This window comes from Opisthocomus hoazin, chromosome 6 (genome assembly GCF_030867145.1).
Source record: "Opisthocomus hoazin isolate bOpiHoa1 chromosome 6, bOpiHoa1.hap1, whole genome shotgun sequence".
NCBI classification, from domain to species: Eukaryota; Metazoa; Chordata; class Aves; order Opisthocomiformes; family Opisthocomidae; genus Opisthocomus; species Opisthocomus hoazin.
In genome coordinates this window covers 35713115-35730879 of record NC_134419.1, presented here as the reverse complement: position 1 = coordinate 35730879, position 17765 = coordinate 35713115, and positions in this window count along the sequence as shown.

Genomic DNA, 17765 nt, shown 5'->3' with positions numbered 1-17765 from the left:
AAATTCTGATGACATTATTTTAAAAAAGGCAAATACTTTTAAGCAGAAGCGGCAACAAAACTTTTCTAATTCTATTATGCAATAAAAAATAGTTTAATTTCAAGATATTTTCTTCCTTTTTATGTACATTTCACAATTTTATATATCAATTAATCTTGTTGTAAGATCTAAGATAGAAAAAGCAGTAAAGAAGTCAGCTACAGGTTAGGCAAAGTGTACAGGCATACTCAGTAAGTAGCCGAAGCCCTCCCAGTGAGTTCTTCAGACTTGTATCAATTCTTTCATTTGTTCAAGACCTTGAAAAAGATATTGTGTGCATACATATGAGAAAAGGCAGAACTTCATTTGTCAGAAAGGGTTTATCCTTGTTTCTTGTCTAATAATAAGTTTGATTGTTATAATGTCATCCATGATGTGTATTTGCCTTTAAAGCAGACAGTAGGAAAATATTTCTATAATCTTTTAAAATACATGTTAAAATATAAACTAGCAAATAGAACTTAACATGAGTCATATATGTGTATTAAATCACTGGAGAATTTAGGTTGTAATAAAACTCTGAAGATCATATAGCCCAGGATCCTTTTCAAAGCAGGTCAAACGAAATCAGGCTGCTCTGAGACCTGGCCAGTTACATTCTGAAACTCTTTGGGCACAGAGATTCCACAACATTTCTGGGCAACCTGTTCCAATATTTGACCATCTTCAAATTAAAAAAAAAAAAAAAAAAGGAAATCCTTATACTTAATTACTTAATTATATTATTTAAATAATGAAGTTACATTTAATTGTGTTCCTGCTAGTCTCTTTTGTGTCTCATCCTATCACTGTCCACCAATGAGAATTATCTGACTTCATTTTCTCCCTCCCCTCCCTGTGATACTTATTTCTGCAAAATCTTGATTGAACCTGTTTAGTGATTAAATCCCTTTTCAGTAGCACATGGATACAGGACAGATTAATCATTTAAGCACTATTACAAATAAATAAATAAATAAACACACCCCATATCTTTCAAAGTTTAGGACACTGCATGATCTATATGAAAAACCAAGATAATGAATAAGTAGTATGAATGTTATTGCCAACTTTTTTGAATTTTGATAGTTTTTTGAATTTGTGTAGCAAAAGAGTATGTTCTTCTGCCGCATTTTGGAGTGCACACATACAGCTATTCAGAGTGAGTCTTGGACATCACTGAGGCTGTAGGTGTGCCAAACCCAGAAACACAAATCAAGGCTTTGGCTAATGTGACTCTTCTAAATATATTTATCTGTGTCTTGCAAGGCTTATGAGGGGATCACCATATAAACCAAAAGCCGTTTATCCAAACGGCATTTGGTTTTGACTGGAAGCAGTAAGTATCTAGTCCACACTGCCAATTTTCCTACTGTATCTTCCCTCTCCTCCTTTATCACGCAGGCAGAAAGGTTTGCTATGTTCAGCAGGAGCGACTCCTCTGTACAACAGAAAGTCCCTGGTTACTGAATGTGTCAAAATTCTAAGCACACAAGAAATCAAAGACAGATTTTTATTCCTTAGTCTTCAGGAGTTGAATGTTGACTTGTACCCTAGAATATCAATTGGGTAAATCAAAAGAGAGTAATCAAGTAGCATATGGAGAACATTGAATAAATTTGAAACAAAGCATCTCGAATAAAATACTATGTTGCTTTGATGCAACTAGCAGCCAATGAATTGAGCCTGGAAGCAATTTTCACCTTTCTGGTAGGCAGAGAGGTGGTTCCCAAAGTTTGGCTTGAGTGTGTATCTTGGTGTACTGAGAACTCTCCGAAAACTATTGGACCCTGTGTCTTGCAGGTAATCCTGCTCCCTCCATTCATTTCAGGGGACAGCAGGAGCCTACGGTATTTGAGGCAGCAACTTGGATGCAAAGTCATCCATGAAATGGACTACACAGATGTTTTGAATTTGATCTCATCATTTAAGCTGCATGCACGCTAAAGTGAATTTTGTCCCAAAAAGATTCCAGACACAGCAGTGTTGTTGCTGTTGTATTTGGTAAATTAGTGTAAAAGTAGATACCTCAGCCGTCAAAAGATGATATGTTAAAAGTAATGCAGAATTCCCAAGTAAAGGAAGAAAATTAATGAGTTTCTGTAACGTTATGCTAGGATGATATCATGTACCTTACATTTTCTTTGAACTTGCAAGTGTGTTGCATGATTAGAAACTGAAGTTTGGGTTTCTTCCTCCTGATGATCTGTAGTGGTTCTTCAAACAAAACAAAGGAGTTTACCTAAGGATACATTTTAAGTGAACCGAGTGCAACAACACTAATGCAAAGTTTAATCTCAAGAGGAAGAAACAAAATGGCATTTTATATAATATCTTGATTTGTAGCCCATTAACTAGGACAGAAATCTTTCATGTGTCCACCCCAAAATTTGTTTCGCAGAGGAGCCAGGGAAAAACTGATATCTGCTGTGTCAAAGACAAGGTGATTTGAATCTACACATTTGTTATGCTTTGTGCCACCCTCCTTTACTTTGCCAAGTATTTAAATGCACTCTGGAAGACCCTTCTGTCTGATCACCATGTCCAGATGACAAAATGTTGAGGACCATTCTGATTATTAATGATAATGAGAAATACAGAAATCAGATGAGAGTGTTCATAAAGCCTTGTGAGAAAAGGCCCAGAATAAATGTTTGTCTTGCTGTCGTGATTGTCAGAGCTAATATATCCTCACACTTATAATAGCAACATTAGACCAAACTCTCAGTGGGTATAAATAATTCTAGTTCTTTTACTATAAAGGGGTATCGCTTGGTTGACTGGTTGGTTTTGCGTGTCCTAGTACTTTTGATTAAAGAATGTTCTGTACAATCAATTAAGGTCTCTTTCCCCCTACAGTACCTTTCCCTCAAACGGAACTTTTGACTAGTATATTTGAACGTATGAATTGCTCCAAAATCGAATCATTTTATGGTATCACATTTTATAAATACTTTCAAATAAAAACTAGTTTTAAAGACTTTTTTTCTGTATTATTTCGGTTTTCCTTGGAATAGCCGAACAGCAATGTGAAAAGTCTTGTTTCTAAAAAAGGGAAACAAAACACAAAGACTGACCTGAAAATGCTGGCTATTTTACCTGTTGATTTTGCTGTTAAATCAAAGGCCAACAACAGTAAATCCCAAGAGTTTAGTATGTGGGAGACAGTAATATTTCTTTTGTTAAAGCAGCAGTTCTGTCTTGTTGAGAACAGAGACAAAGGTGTCTTGTGACTTGCCCAGTCAAGCATTGAAGAAAAATGGCTCAATACATTTTAAAAATCTGTGTGCTTTCTCTCCAATTATTTTTTAATGTGCCTTTTGACAAATTGTCAAGAAGGAAAGTTAGCAGACTTTCCATTTATGGCCAGCCGTGCCAAGCGACAAGGAGCAGACCTCTGAACGGGCGGCACGCAGCGTGGAAAGCAGGGTGCCGCGCAGAGCTGATGCCACTCTGGGTGTCAGGGCAGAAGGCAAAGGTAGGCAGTGGTGATGGTGCTGTTCTAGTTGTTTTTATGGGGTTCACAGAAATCTTGAATCGTGGTCGGGAAGACCTTCAGAACAGACCAGAAAAGCAGTTATTAGTACAGTTTTTATGAAGAAAATATATAATCTGTCCATAGAGAATTCTTCTAGTTTTATTATCAAAGATTCAGTCCATAAGAAAGGTCTGTGTATGCACTCTTAAATGTATATTTTGATAATTCCAGTAAAAATAATATCTAAGCCAAGTGATTATAAAATACATAGAGCTCGCACTGATTTCATGCGTTAAAGAAATACATGTTTTGTGTAATTTACCGTGTTGTGGCCTACATTCTTTCAGGGAAATCAGAACAGAAAGAAAATGGCACATGAGACATCTGCATCTGACATAAGAACATCCAGCTTTGTACCTTTCTATGCTTACATAACACTCTCAACCCTCTGTAATACCTGAACTGTCAGAACATTTGATTACGTTTTGCAAAATGAAAATTTAGGACATGGAGATGAACTTCTAGGTAGGGTGGTTTCAGAGTGAAGGTAATCATACTGTCCTGCTGTAAAGCAAGCAACCATTCAAAAGAGGTTGAAGCTATGGTTTAGGAAACAGAATAGAAGAAACCAGTGCATAACTACCACTGAACCAGTTGGAAATTCCCTGAAAGTATCTGCTGAAGAAGAGGCCATACCGGAGGGTAGCCTGAATGAGCAAAAGGGAATATCTGCACTAAAGAAACCACGTACTTACCTGTGAGAGACATTAAAGTAAATTCAACTATATGAACTTTACATCGCGTGCTAGATATTTCCTGAATTTCCCCCTTGTTAGTAACAGCCTGGTTTTTCTTCCTCTTTTGGACTCAACACCACTGAGAGCCTTTGGAATGACTCTTTAACATGTTAAGAAGCAAGCTATCCGTTCAACCTCAGATGACAGTTCACTGACAGTTAAAATGCTTTCATTTAATACCTGTGCATCTATTTAGGGCTATAAAGTGCTTTCAGGCACCTCCAACACTATATAAATGTAAGATACTTTTTATTGTTGAAAAGAAACGTTTCAAATATCTTTCATGAGTTCCCATACAAAGTTAAGAGGTTTTAGTTAGAAAAATTTTGTCAATATGGTTAGATAAAAAACCCTACATTATTTAATATCCTTGTTCTAGAAGGTGGCTAACAGGGAGAAATACGGGAGGAGAGCATACCTGGTTCATCCAGTAGCATTTTATGTGTGCATATTGCTAGACTGATTAAAAAAGCCCCAGTCCATCCCATTGGAGATTTTCACTGTCCTCCTCCAAGAATGGAAGACTAATGAAATGTCTATGATTTCTAGTTGACCATTAGCAATATCAGTAGAGCACAATTCACTTGGAAGTCAGCTTGACTTGTGTGAAAATGTTAAAGTGCTGTCCCTAATGCCTGGACACGCTTCTCTGCCCCATGAGATCACAGCAGTCAGAAGGAAGATGTGCACACAGAAGCCTCAGGGGTTGCTTACGAAAGGGCAAAGAAATTTATCAAAATTGAGAGAAGGTCCTCTGTACTTTCAAGAAAAGTGAAATCTTGCATGACAAATTGAGTCTGTTTAGGGCAATGTAATAGAACAGGGCTGCTGAAGTGGAACTGAGCCTGCTCCAAGGGCAGATCATACAGCGGGAAGGACTGACCCATGCGTGCTGTGTTGAGGTAAACGTGCAGGCCGGTGCTTCAGAGCTGAGTGAGTCTGCAATTTTACTGTTTTAATAGGGGTATGATTAGATTTAGAAAAATGTGACCTTCAAGGGGGGGAAAAACTCCAAAACCCCACCAAAAAGCAGACTTGTATGGAAAGTTTCAACTATTTTAAGGACAAGTTTTGAGGGTTGCGTCTTCCTTAAAAGTCATGTAGCTATCTATGTCTTTCTTTTAGAAAGTAAAGGGTCCTTTCACTCATTTCTAGATAGTTTCATAAGGCTTTTAGTGATTTTTTTTCCTAAAATAACAAGTACTAACAGATCTATAAACAGAAGTTGCACCATTCCGTTCAATACATTTTGCAAGGTTTTTCTCCCAGAATACCAGTTGACACAATCTGTCGTTTGTCTAGATGCAGTTACATAAAGCACGGCAAATACCAGAAAGTTTTTGTTTTCTGTAGGAGCAAAAAAATGCTGGTGAACGGGTTTCTTAGTCAGCTAGGCCCGCTGAACACAGCAGAGCTTTGAATTCTTACCAAATGACTGTGTTTCGCTTTCCTTCCATTCATTTTGGCAGGTCAGAGCTGCTCTAGGCAGTGCCAAACAGCTTTTTCAGTGGTCTGCTCCGTGTTCCCCAGAGTGAAAGTAATGGCCCCAAATTTGTTCATTTTTCCTTTGCTGTCTGCCTCCCACTTGCCCAGTCATTACGGGTTATTGGCAGATCTCTGGTGTCTCCACAGTTGGGTGTGTTGACCTTTGATAAAAGCAGCACCAACTCTTGCACCTTTTATAATAATCCTCATATTTTCATTCAGTGTAAATTGGGCATGAGTAATTTTCTCTGGTGTTTTTTTTTAATGTATCGGTGAAAAAAAACAGGAAATAATGTCGTAGGGCATAATAGTTTCTCACGGGTCAACAACAGATTTGGAAATATTTGAATCCACAGCACAGGTTCAGGACAGCATAGTGTCTACAGATTTTCATGAGTTTTGTGGGACAGAATTTTTTGGCTGATTGGGAGGGATGATTTTCTAAATTTTATGCTATTTGCAGACTACAGAAGAATGATGGAAGACAGTAACCACAATTGTATTTACTGAGTTTTTAGCTTCAGGAGGAACATGACACCGTGATTTTTAAAGTCATGTCTTATCTACTCTGCAATATACAAATAAAGTAGACATATATCAATAATATGCCAACTTATTCAAAGGAAGAGTTGTTGAGCAATCAAATAAAAATGGGCATCGTTATTTAGACTTGTCAAAATATGCAGGGAAAAAAATTTTACTTATATATAACACAGTGCAAACGGGAACAGATGCTGTCTCTCTCAGAATAGTCAGTCACTTGCATAGTAACCACTAAGCAACAGCATGTATGGAAAGAATGGTAAAAAGAATTTTAAAAAAATCAGTTCAGTCACATCAATGCCATAAAATTTTGGGAGCTTGTGCCTCAGAGCTATCATAACTCAAAAAGAAATGGTCAGCCAGTGCTACTGAGTCTCCTAGAACTCTAATGCTTTGTTCTTAGCTAGAATGGAGCGAAGTATTAGATGTCATGGTTGTGTGCATTCACATGTCCTGGGAAGTTTACTCCTGTGTTGTTGATGTTTAGTGAATACCTAGGCCGCCTATTCTAAGTTCAGTATCTGGTTAGGATGTACGTACATATGAACTTGGCAGAGCTGAAGGGCTTTTCGTGATTTGAGGAGCATGGATTTATGTTTTGCTGTCTCTGTTTCCCATTTTGTCGGCAGTGACACAAATTATAATGAAAAATAAAGAGGCCATTAAAGCACAGAATAACTAAAGCACTGTATAAATTCTGAGGGTTTTTGTAATTTTTTGGTCAACAGCCACTTAATAAATTTATCTATCTAGGTAGGAAACATTTGATATGAGTATTTATTGTCTCAGTAGAAAACAAATCAGCAATAGTAGATTGTTAGGTTGTTAGCTAGAGTAAAAAAAAAAGGTGGTCAAACTGACACCTGAACTGATGACACCATCCTAAATGAGAATTTATTTACAGAAATGGAATAGGTTGTTGTAATATTTTGCCTTGATAAATTGCAATGATAATTTTATGACATAGCAGAACAAAAGTTACATTTTTGCAAAAGGCTTGTAAATAATTATTTTTTAGCAAGACCTTCTAGCTTTGCATAAATTTATTTGTTCACAGACATTCAAGAACTGTGTGCTCTAGAGAATAACTGAAAAGCTAAAATTCCCTAATATTTTCAAATACATGTCTACCCAGTACCTAAACTGACGTTTTTCTTGTACTTTAAACCTAAAGGGTTAGACACTAGGCAGGTGAATATTCCAATTAACATACCAAGATGATGTTTTAAATGTACTGCAGAGAAAATGTTTTTATTCTACTGCAACAGCAGCCCTTGGAGCAAATGACTTCTGGCATCTTTCTTCAGACTGGGAGATATGTGCCATGAGCTTACGGCTGTTTTACAGAAACCTCAGCTTGCCAGACATCTACGAACTTTTCCCCAAACATTTCTCTCTTTTAGCTGAGGCTGAAAACAAAGCTGATTAGAGGAAGTGATGAATATTACACTAACAGTAAAGAAATGAGCAGCAGCAAGCAAACTGACAAAACCTAAGGCAACCCGTCTGAAATGGTTTAGGGTACTTTTAGCTGCTCAAACTGAGACACCAAATGTTTTGATTTTGAGACAATTCAGGACTCAGACTGCTAACAACAGGCTCCTTTGAAACAATGCCTTCTGAGCAAACACACATTAGGCTCCTAAAATATTTTTTTGCTTTGTTGTGTTTATAGCAAAAAAAAAGTAAGCAGACTTTCCTTAAAGCAGAAGTAAAAAGTAAAGAGGTTTATGGAGAGGAAAGTTGCACTGAGTGGTTTCTCACTTGATCAGGTCAGTGCAGCATACTCAATAATACAAAGAAAATAAACAATTGATACTTTTTATTTATCTGGTGGATATTGACTCTCAATGTTATTGTTTTTCCTTGCAACATAATCTAAATATTCAGAGACTGTAGACATACATTTTTATAGTTTAATATAAATAACATAAAACAGAAATAATATTCCTTTTCACGATTATTCCAATTTCTGTTCCATAACCCAGAATTACCATTTGACCCTTCCAAATAAATATGAAATTGTTGCAATAACAAATGGTAATAACCTTTGGCACTTCTACTGAGGAACGGAGTGACAACTCGTGAGCCTGTCCTTTTGTGCATTACTGGTTAGTGGGACGTTTTCAGTCAGTGACGTAAATTCATTTCTTATGAATTACAAATTAGCTATTAACATTGAGCTTTCCATAAAGAAGTGAAGATACATAGAAGGCAATAATGCATCACTGCTCTCTGGCTGTAACAAATCACTGTCTTTATGCCTTCATGTTTAAGTAATAAACGCACTTTGTGCTCCGGAGATGTGAACTAACCTAGGTGACAGATCGCCTCCGCTTTGACTCAAAGGATCAACATCACTTCAGATTGTTTTATTTTTTAAAGGAAACGATTCTGGTTCATATGAGCTCACAAGAAACAACTGCAATCTTTATATTTATTACCTATCAAGGATAATGTGAATTAACTTTACTCTAGTTACTTGGCGAGTAAAATCCCACAAGCAGATCTTTAGAATTATGTGTGTAGGTTTCGTTCCCTGTATACAGCTCATTTGGGTCTTGATTCAGCACAGCACTGCAGCTTCCTTAGGTAGTCCCAAGAATACGGCAAAACGAAGCAGACCCTTCACAGAGAAAACTATCTATTTGTTCTTTTAAACAGTAATTGCTTTCACAAACAAAATCAAGTAATCATCAGCCCAGCTTTATAAAATGAAGGAAAAAAACAAACTTCAGCAACAAGAAGAGCAACGGCTAAATGTTCAAGGCAGTTTTTAAATCCGTGTCTCTCTGGCTGAGGTACATGAGTCATTCCACTAAATCTCAGTCAGAAGAAAAGACCAAAAAGCATCTTATTAATCTTCCTGAAGTAAAAAAAAATCCAAAACCATGACTAGGAAAGAATGTTTGTAGTCATAGCACAGATTTGCTCTACAGTCTGACACAGAGATAAGGAAAACTTGATGTTTAAAAGAAAATCTGCCAGCGTGTCTAAAGCCTGAGTCCGTTACTCTTTAGAGTGTAATGCTTTGGATTGTGGGGGCAGGCTGGAACCGAAGGGTTTAGAAGCAACATTGTGCTACAAACACACAATTTTTATTCTTTAGTTACTGTCTTGGTGCTGCTCAGACTTAAGGCCTGAAGAAGTAATTTTCTGTAATGAGATTCTTCTGTTGGCTTCTCCAGTGAGCTAGAAAGTTTATGAAATATACAGGGAATATAGTGGTAACTCTGTGATGTTTGTGCCATTCCACCAAGAACGGCACTTACCTACATCAGCATACAAGACACCTTGATTTGGTCACCCAGTTTTCCTTAATACTGCGTTTTCCTTTTCTCCTTGCTTTTCACTGACACACCTGATTAGTGGGAAAAGCTAGTTGCCCTGAGAAATATCTACTTGGTTTCTAATAATGGGCAAAAACGGACCTAGCACTCAGATGAACTGAAACCAGAACGCACATTTTCTTGACTAGTACGTTTAGTTTAGCTACAGCAATTAAAGCAGGATGTTATAGAGAAAATCCAAAGAAAGAAAATAATTACAGCCTTGGACAGGGTCATAAGAGGAACTGAAGATACTCCAGCTGTAATTACTTCCACAGCAATTCTAACAAGTAATTTAACAAGAGGAATCTCGCTATCATCAACAGGCTTCTTCAGAGAAGCAACACGTTGCCTTAATATGGAGAGTTATGGTACTGGGTTTTGTGGCTGTATAACCTGAGGAGGAGAAGAAAAGGTAAATTAAAGACACTAAAACAATTCAGTAACAAAAGCATTATAGAGCAATAAATTTTAAATAATTAATATGTTATATGAAATTAATTGGTAACTTCTTTTACTATGTAAATAAAGAAAGATCGTTGAGAAGATATAGCATTTATAGCAATAGAAAGAATAGAGTTTACAAGCACATCTACCCTAAAACCTAAGAAATCAATTATTATATCTAAGAACATAAAGGTCACATTGAACTCTCTGGGAGAAAATAATAGTCTTCCTCAAAATATTGTCATGTTTGGTGTCACTGTAGGTTTCTCCTTGCCTTACTCATTGACAGCTAAGAAACACTTGGCTAGGCAAACCTTTCCTGTAGCAAGTTACAGCAACTCATTTGTTCCTAGGTCAATACAAGCAAAAAATATGACAGATTTTGTGCCCTGGCCTGCAGCTGAGACTGGTGGACCTTCACTGGTGTTGGAAAGATCTCGCAGAAACACAGCACTTACAATGTACCTTTTGCAACATTGGCTCACTGGCTTAAAAAGAAGCACTGATTTTTATGCACAGACAAAAATATGCTTTGCAATAAATCGTAATATTTTGCTGATTATTATGCTGCTGTCTAATGACTATGCAGCTATTCTTTGTCAATGAATTTATTACTCCATAAGGAATATATAAATTTCAGACCCACTAATTTTTACATTATGGCATTGAAAATTGACTTTCCAGCAAGAATAGTTATTTCATATTTTATGCATTCTGTTATTACTACACAGCATTCTTTCCTTAGCATGAAAAAGGAGATGTTTACAAAGGTATGCATTTGAGAAGGGATTCTGCCCTGGAAGTCCCATTAAAAAGACTCTGACGTACACTGAGGTACCTTATGTACACTATAACATGTTAAAAACTGTGAGATCCCTGATTAGATACTTCCTTTTCCTGCTTCCTCAGTTGTGCGTATATAGATCTCCCATATATCCCACGTATAATACTTTTTTTGTGAATACTTGAAATTATTACACATGTTTATGATTTTTGGATGCCTTTTAGGATCTTAATTCGTTCAGCCACCTGCTTGGTAAGATCACAGGCTGGAGTGGGTTTGGTAAAGCCGAAGCTCAGACCGTACATGTATTGTTTAATGTCTTTATTAATGACCAGGATGATGGAATGAAACTCACCAAGTGAAAGCTTGCAGAGAGGGGTGAGTGACTGGGAAGTGCGGGGACAGGATTGTTCAACAGGGTGCAAGAGACCAGAAGCGGATAAATGGGCTGACCACAACCTCACGAGGTTCCACAAAGGCAAGTGCAAAGCTGTGCTGCCGTGCAGACCAGGTGCTGAACAGCCGGAAGGCAGCTTTGAGACCAGGAACTGGGGGTCCTGGTGGAGACTGTGCCGAGCCGTTTGCCCACCACACATCTGGCTGGATTTGCAGGAGTGCAGCCAGCAGGTTGAGAGGAGTGGTTATCCCCTCTGTTCGTCACAGGTGAGACCACATCTGGAGCGCTGTGTCTAGTCTGGGGCTTCCCAGTACAAGGAAACCATGGAAATACTGGAGAGACCCCAGTGGAGAGACAAGATTCTTGGAAGATACAAGAAAAAGCTATGAGAACTTGCTTGTTCGATCTTAAAAAGAGATTGACTAAGTGGAGATTATGGCTGTCTTCATCCATAAACTTCATAATACAGTTGACTGATTGTGCAGTACCAAAGTGGAGATAAAAATTCCCTCCTGGTTCAGTTAATACTATAAAACCAGTGGTATTAACTACCAAAGTTAAGCATCAAATCATAAAATTATCCAGCCATTTTCGAAATTCAGCTATGCCATTTGACTCCTCGACCTCCAGCTACAAAGAATTTCACAGATTGACTAAAAGATGTTGGAAGAATTACTTCATTTTAATTATCCATTTTCTTCATCATTGGATTTTTAGATTATAATTCAACAAATGTAACACCTCCCATTGTCTCCTTGATGCTAAATCCCACACTTTTTTCCTTCTGCAGTGTTTAACCAAGTGAATGTCTGTCATTGAAACTGATAATCAGATGATGGAAGTCATAATTTTGAAAGGTAAAGGGCCAACATGCAAACAAATGTAACCTAGAAATATTATAGAATATGAGTAATCTTTAGACAAGAGGAAAGCATGAAGAGTATTGAGATGGGTATAAAGGGTATTGCATTCACAGTGGGCTAAAGACCTGAACATAGCCAATTACTAGAAGCAGCAGATAACCAGCGGGTTTTTACGCTAGCTTATCTGGAGTTCCACTGGACCACAGCCTGCGCTGCAGCCGAAGTCTGTGATTACTAAAAGGAGAATTTAGAAGCGTTGCAAATGGTACAGTCATTGAAAGTAACTAGAGGAGATGTCTGTAAGATCTGTTAGTTGAAGTACAAAGAGGAGAGCTACCATGCAGAATAGCCTTTTTCTTTGTAGAGTTCTGTAATTACAGTAACATTTTGCTATTACTACACTGTTTTGCTCAAACAGAATCCCCAAGTAATTAAAGCATGGAGCTTTCAACCCACTGTTAAGAACATGACCGGGGACTCATTCAGGCTCATTCAGGAACTCATTCAGGAAAGGTGGTACAACTGAAACTGATATAAAATGAAACTAAAAAGAACATATTCTTTAAATGCAGTGCATATTTAAGCTATTAAATTAATTGGCATAGAATATTTGGAGTCATAGGACTTTGCATGTTTTGAAAAGCTAACCTGACAAATTCATTGCAAAAGTCTGTGAAGACACCACCTCTGTTAAAGCTACAGACTGGTAGAAGGCAAGAGTGAGCATGAGGGAAGCAGCACTAGGTATTTCTCTGCTGTTTTATTCTTCCTTAGAATATGCTACTGGCCTTTATTAGGCCATAGAACAAGCTAATGACTTATCTAGTGCATCTGGTTTATATTTTTATTTCCTAGCAAGTAACCAGGATGATTTTTGTAGGATATAGGGAGACAGAAATTCAAGTCCATTGTTTCAAAAGATCTGAAGTAAAAAACTGTGCTATCAAGTTCTTGTTGAGCGTGTGATAACACGACAGAAGTCTGGTTGAGACTATAATAATGTGCTTTCCCGAAAAACGTCTGGCTTTGAGGTCAGAAGATGGAAACAAATTCCATGGTATCCAAATTGCCTGCTCCCTGGAATTGTCTTTTCTCCGATTACCTTTACGAATGAGAAGCATGATGGATTTTCTGTCGCTAATGGTCCTGGAAGGTTGCACAACCTGTGCAGGCCAAGGAGTGAGTTTTTATGGCTCTTGCATAATGGAGTCTGATGAAAGTTTATCAAACTGCACATACCAGACCCGAGTCATTAAAACTTTGAAAAATCTGTGGGCCCACTGGAATTTCCTTTCCCGTGTTTAGCATGCACTAGGAATCAAAGAAGAGTGCCAGCATCATAAATTTCTCTGATTAATCATTCCATTTGCAGTGGGTATTGATTTTGTACTCTTTACAATTCTAAATTACAAAAGCACTAAGCAGCCTGTTGGGGAATGGAATCACCGTGTAATCAAAGAACAGCCCTGCATCTGTCACCACGCCTTTCCTCTATTTTAACAAGGACAGATATAAGATATACATAGAGAGTATACAAGAGACATAAGATATAAAAGATAAATGACAGATGAGCTATATATACAGCGGACAGATGGATAAGCCCATAGCTGTGTCAATACACAGCTAAGGGTTTTAGGTTACCTTAGGAACATGAATGTTATATATGATTTTAGTGTTTCCATTTAAAATGGTGAAAGTGAAATTTTTTTTTCTATTCTATTTGTATACTGAAAAGTGGTATTAATGCACTGAATTTTTACATATATTTATTTTATCAAGAAGCATGAGTAATGATATAGCCTTTCAAATTCTTATACACCTCTAGAGATGTTTATATGTCACTACTGGTTCATATTCTTCATTTTACTGTAATTGGGAATGAATTAAAGTTTAATCCTTTCTTTTCAATACAGCCAAAACCAATAGTAGAGTCCTCAGAGGAAAGCTCTTTGGAAAACAATTTGCAATTAAACACAAATAGAAACAAGGAAGGTGATTAAAATGAGAAACAACAATAATAAAGTGTAATGACTCTAAAGGGACAAGATCAAAGAATCCACATGAAAGAAAAAAACCCATTATAGTGATGACATCCAGTTTTGGTGACTTGTTTTTGTTTACTTATTTATTTATTAATAAAAAGAGAAGACATTCAGCCACTGTAAATCTTTATTGACTTCAACACCAGCTAATATACAGTAACTGGTTGTGCAGAGTGGCTAGCATGAATGCAATCAAGGAACTCCTCAGATAAACTATATTTTCTAGTTATGAAGGAGGAATGTTACAAGAAACTTCATCATTCTGACATTCAAGTTCATTTACAGGCAGCATTTTTTTTCAGAGCTTGACAAGTTTCATTCCGGAGGAAATGTTTTCTTGTGGCATAAAAGAACTGTTTGGAGATGTGGGTGAGTTTCTGTTTTTATTTGCAAGTTTGCCCATACTAGAACATAGCTTGCCAAGGCAGGTTTCTCTGAAGTTAGATGGAAAGCCAAGAACTACCTGTCTGGTCAAGTTACAGTTGTGCAAGCCTAGTGATGGTGAGGAATATTGAAAGGAACCACAGCAAGCTCCACACATTTGAAAATGTGTGGTGGGACAACTCGCATGACTGGCATACCGTCATAGATGGCTACAGACTCTTTAGGAAAGACAGACCAACAAGGAGAGGTGGTGGAGTTGCTGTATATGTGAGGGAGCAAGTAGAATGCATTGAGCTTGGCCTGGGGGCAAATGAGGAACAAGTTGAAAGCTTGTGGGTTAGAATTAAGGGACAGGCTCATAAGGGTGACATTACGGTGGGTGTGTACTACAGGCCACCTGACCAGGAGGAGGAGGTTGATGAGGCCTTCTACAGGCAGCTGCAAGCAGCCTCACAGTCACAGGCCCTGGTTCTCATGGGGGACTTCAACCACCCTGACATCAGCTGGGAAAACCATACAGCTAGGCAGGCGCAATCCAGGAGGTTCCTACAGAGCATCGATGATAACTTTCTGATGCAAGTGGTGGAGGAACCAACAAGGAAAGGCACGCTGCTGGACCTTGTGTTAACAAACAAGGAGGGACTGGTGGAGGATGTGAAGGTCGGAGGTAGACTCAGCTGCAGCGACCATGAAATAGTTGAGTTCAGGATCCTGCGTGGAGGAAGCAGGGCGATAAGCAGGATCAAAACCTTGGACCTCAGGAGGGCTGACTTTGCCCTCTTCAAGGAGCTACTGGGAGGAATCCTGTGGGCCAGGGCTGTCGAAGGCAGGGGGGTCCATGAGTGCTGGTCGCTCTTTAAACAACACTTCTTCCATGCACAGGAGCAATGCATCCCCCTGAGAAAGAAATCGAGCAAAGGAGGCAGGAGACCTGCATGGCTAAACAAAGAGCTGCTAGCAGAGATCAGGTGGAAGAGAAAGGTCCATGGAATGTGGAAAGAGGGGCAGGCCACTTGGGAAGAGTACAGAAACGTGGTGAGAGCATGCAGGGATGCGACGAGGAAGGCCAAGGTCCACCTGGAATTGAAGCTGGCAAGGGATGTCAAAAACAACAAGAAGGGCTTCTTCAACTACATCAGCAGCAAAAGGAAGGCTAGGGACAACGTGGGGCCGCTGCTGAATGAGGCGGGTGTCCTGGTGACGGAGGATGCGGAGAAGGCAGAGCTACTGAATGCCTTCTTTGGTTCAGTCTTCAGTGCTAAGACTGGCCCTCAGGAATCCCAGGCCCCGGAGGTAAGAGAAGAAGCCTACAAAGAGGACGACTTTCCCTTGGTCGAGGAGGACTGTGTGAGGGATCGCTTAAGCGATCTGGACGTCCACAAATCCATGGGCCCCGATGGAATGCACCCACGAGTGCTGAGAGAGCTGGCAGATGTCATTGCTGAGCCACTCTCCATCATCTTTGAGAGGTCCTGGAGGACAGGAGAGGTGCCCGAGGACTGGAGAAAGGCCAATGTCACTCCAGTCTTCAAAAAGGGTAAGAAGGAGGACCCAGGGAACTACAGGCCGGTCAGCCTCACCTCCATCCCGGGAAAGGTGATGGAGCAGCTTATCCTGGAGGCCATCATCAAGCAAGTGGAAGAAAAGAAGGTTATCAGGAGTAGTCAGCATGGATTCACCAAGGGGAAATCATGCCTGACCAATCTAATAGCTTTCTACAATGACATGACTGGCTGGGTAGACGAAGGGAGAGCCGTGGATGTTGTCTACCTTGGCTTCAGCAAGGCTTTCGACACAGTCTCCCATGATATCCTCCTAGGGAAGCTGAGGAAGTGTGGGCTGGATGAGTGGTCGGTGAAGTGGATAGAGAACTGGCTGAATGGCAGAACTCAGAGGGTTGTCATCAGCGGCGCTGAGTCTAGTTGGAGGCTAGTAACAAGTGGTGTCCCCCAGGGGTCAGTACTGGGCCCAGTCTTGTTTAACTTCTTCATCAACGACCTGGATGAAGAGTTAGAATGTACCCTCAGCAAGTTTGCTGACGACACCAAACTGGGAGGTGTGGTAGACACACCGGAAGGCTGTGCTGCCATTCAGCGTGACCTGGATAGGCTGGAAAGCTGGGCAGAGAGGAACCTGATGAGGTTCAACAAGGGCAAATGCAGGGTCCTGCACCTGGGGAGGAACAACCCCATGCACCAGTACAGGCTTGGGGTGGACCTGCTGGAGAGCAGCTCTGTGGAGAGGGACCTGGGTGTGCTGGTGGACGACAGGTTAACCATGAGCCAGCAGTGTGCCCTGGCTGCCAAGAAAGCCAATGGAATCCTGGGGTGCATCAAGAAGAGTGTGGCCAGCAGGACGAGGGAGGTTCTCCTTCCCCTCTACACTGCCCTGGTGAGGCCTCATCTGGAGTACTCTGTCCAGTTCTGGGCTCCCCACTTGAAGAAAGATGAGGAGCTACTGGGGAGAGTCCAGTGGAGGGCTATGAGGATGCTGAGGGGACTGGAGCATCCCTACTATGAGGAGAGGCTGAGGGAGCTGGGCTTGTTCAGCCTGAAGAAGAGAAGGCTGCGAGGGGACCTAATAAATGTTTATAAATATCTCAAGGGTGGGTGTCAGGAGGACGGGGCCAAGCTCTTTTCAGTGGTGCCCAGCGACAGGACAAGGGGCAACGGGCACAAACTGTAGCAGAGGAAGTTCCGTCTGAACATGAGGAAGAACTTCTTCCCTCTAAGGGTGACGGAGCCCTGGAACAGGCTGCCCAGGGAGGCTGTGGAGTCTCCTTCTCTGGAGGTATTCAAGACCCGCCTGGACAAGGTCCTGTGCAGCCTGCTGTAGGCGACCCTGCTGCAGCAGGAGGTTGGACTGGGTGACCCACAGAGGTCCCTGTCAACCCCGACCATGCTGTGATTCTGTGATTCTGTGACTCTGTGATTCTGTGATTGCACCAACAATCATGTATCTACACACATTATTTCACAGCATTTCATGACTTTCACAGAGTCCTTTATTCTCCAGTTATATTCTGAAATTAAAATAACCTGCTTTTAAAAGTATTTTAAATTGCATTCTAGAAACTGTTCTGTGAGTTCTTGCATTCAGACATTTATCTTTACTGTGTCTTCACTGATCTACAGGAACAACAGAATTCAAAGGCTGGGTAAAATCTTCACCATTTAGGTAAGAATATTTTAAAAATTG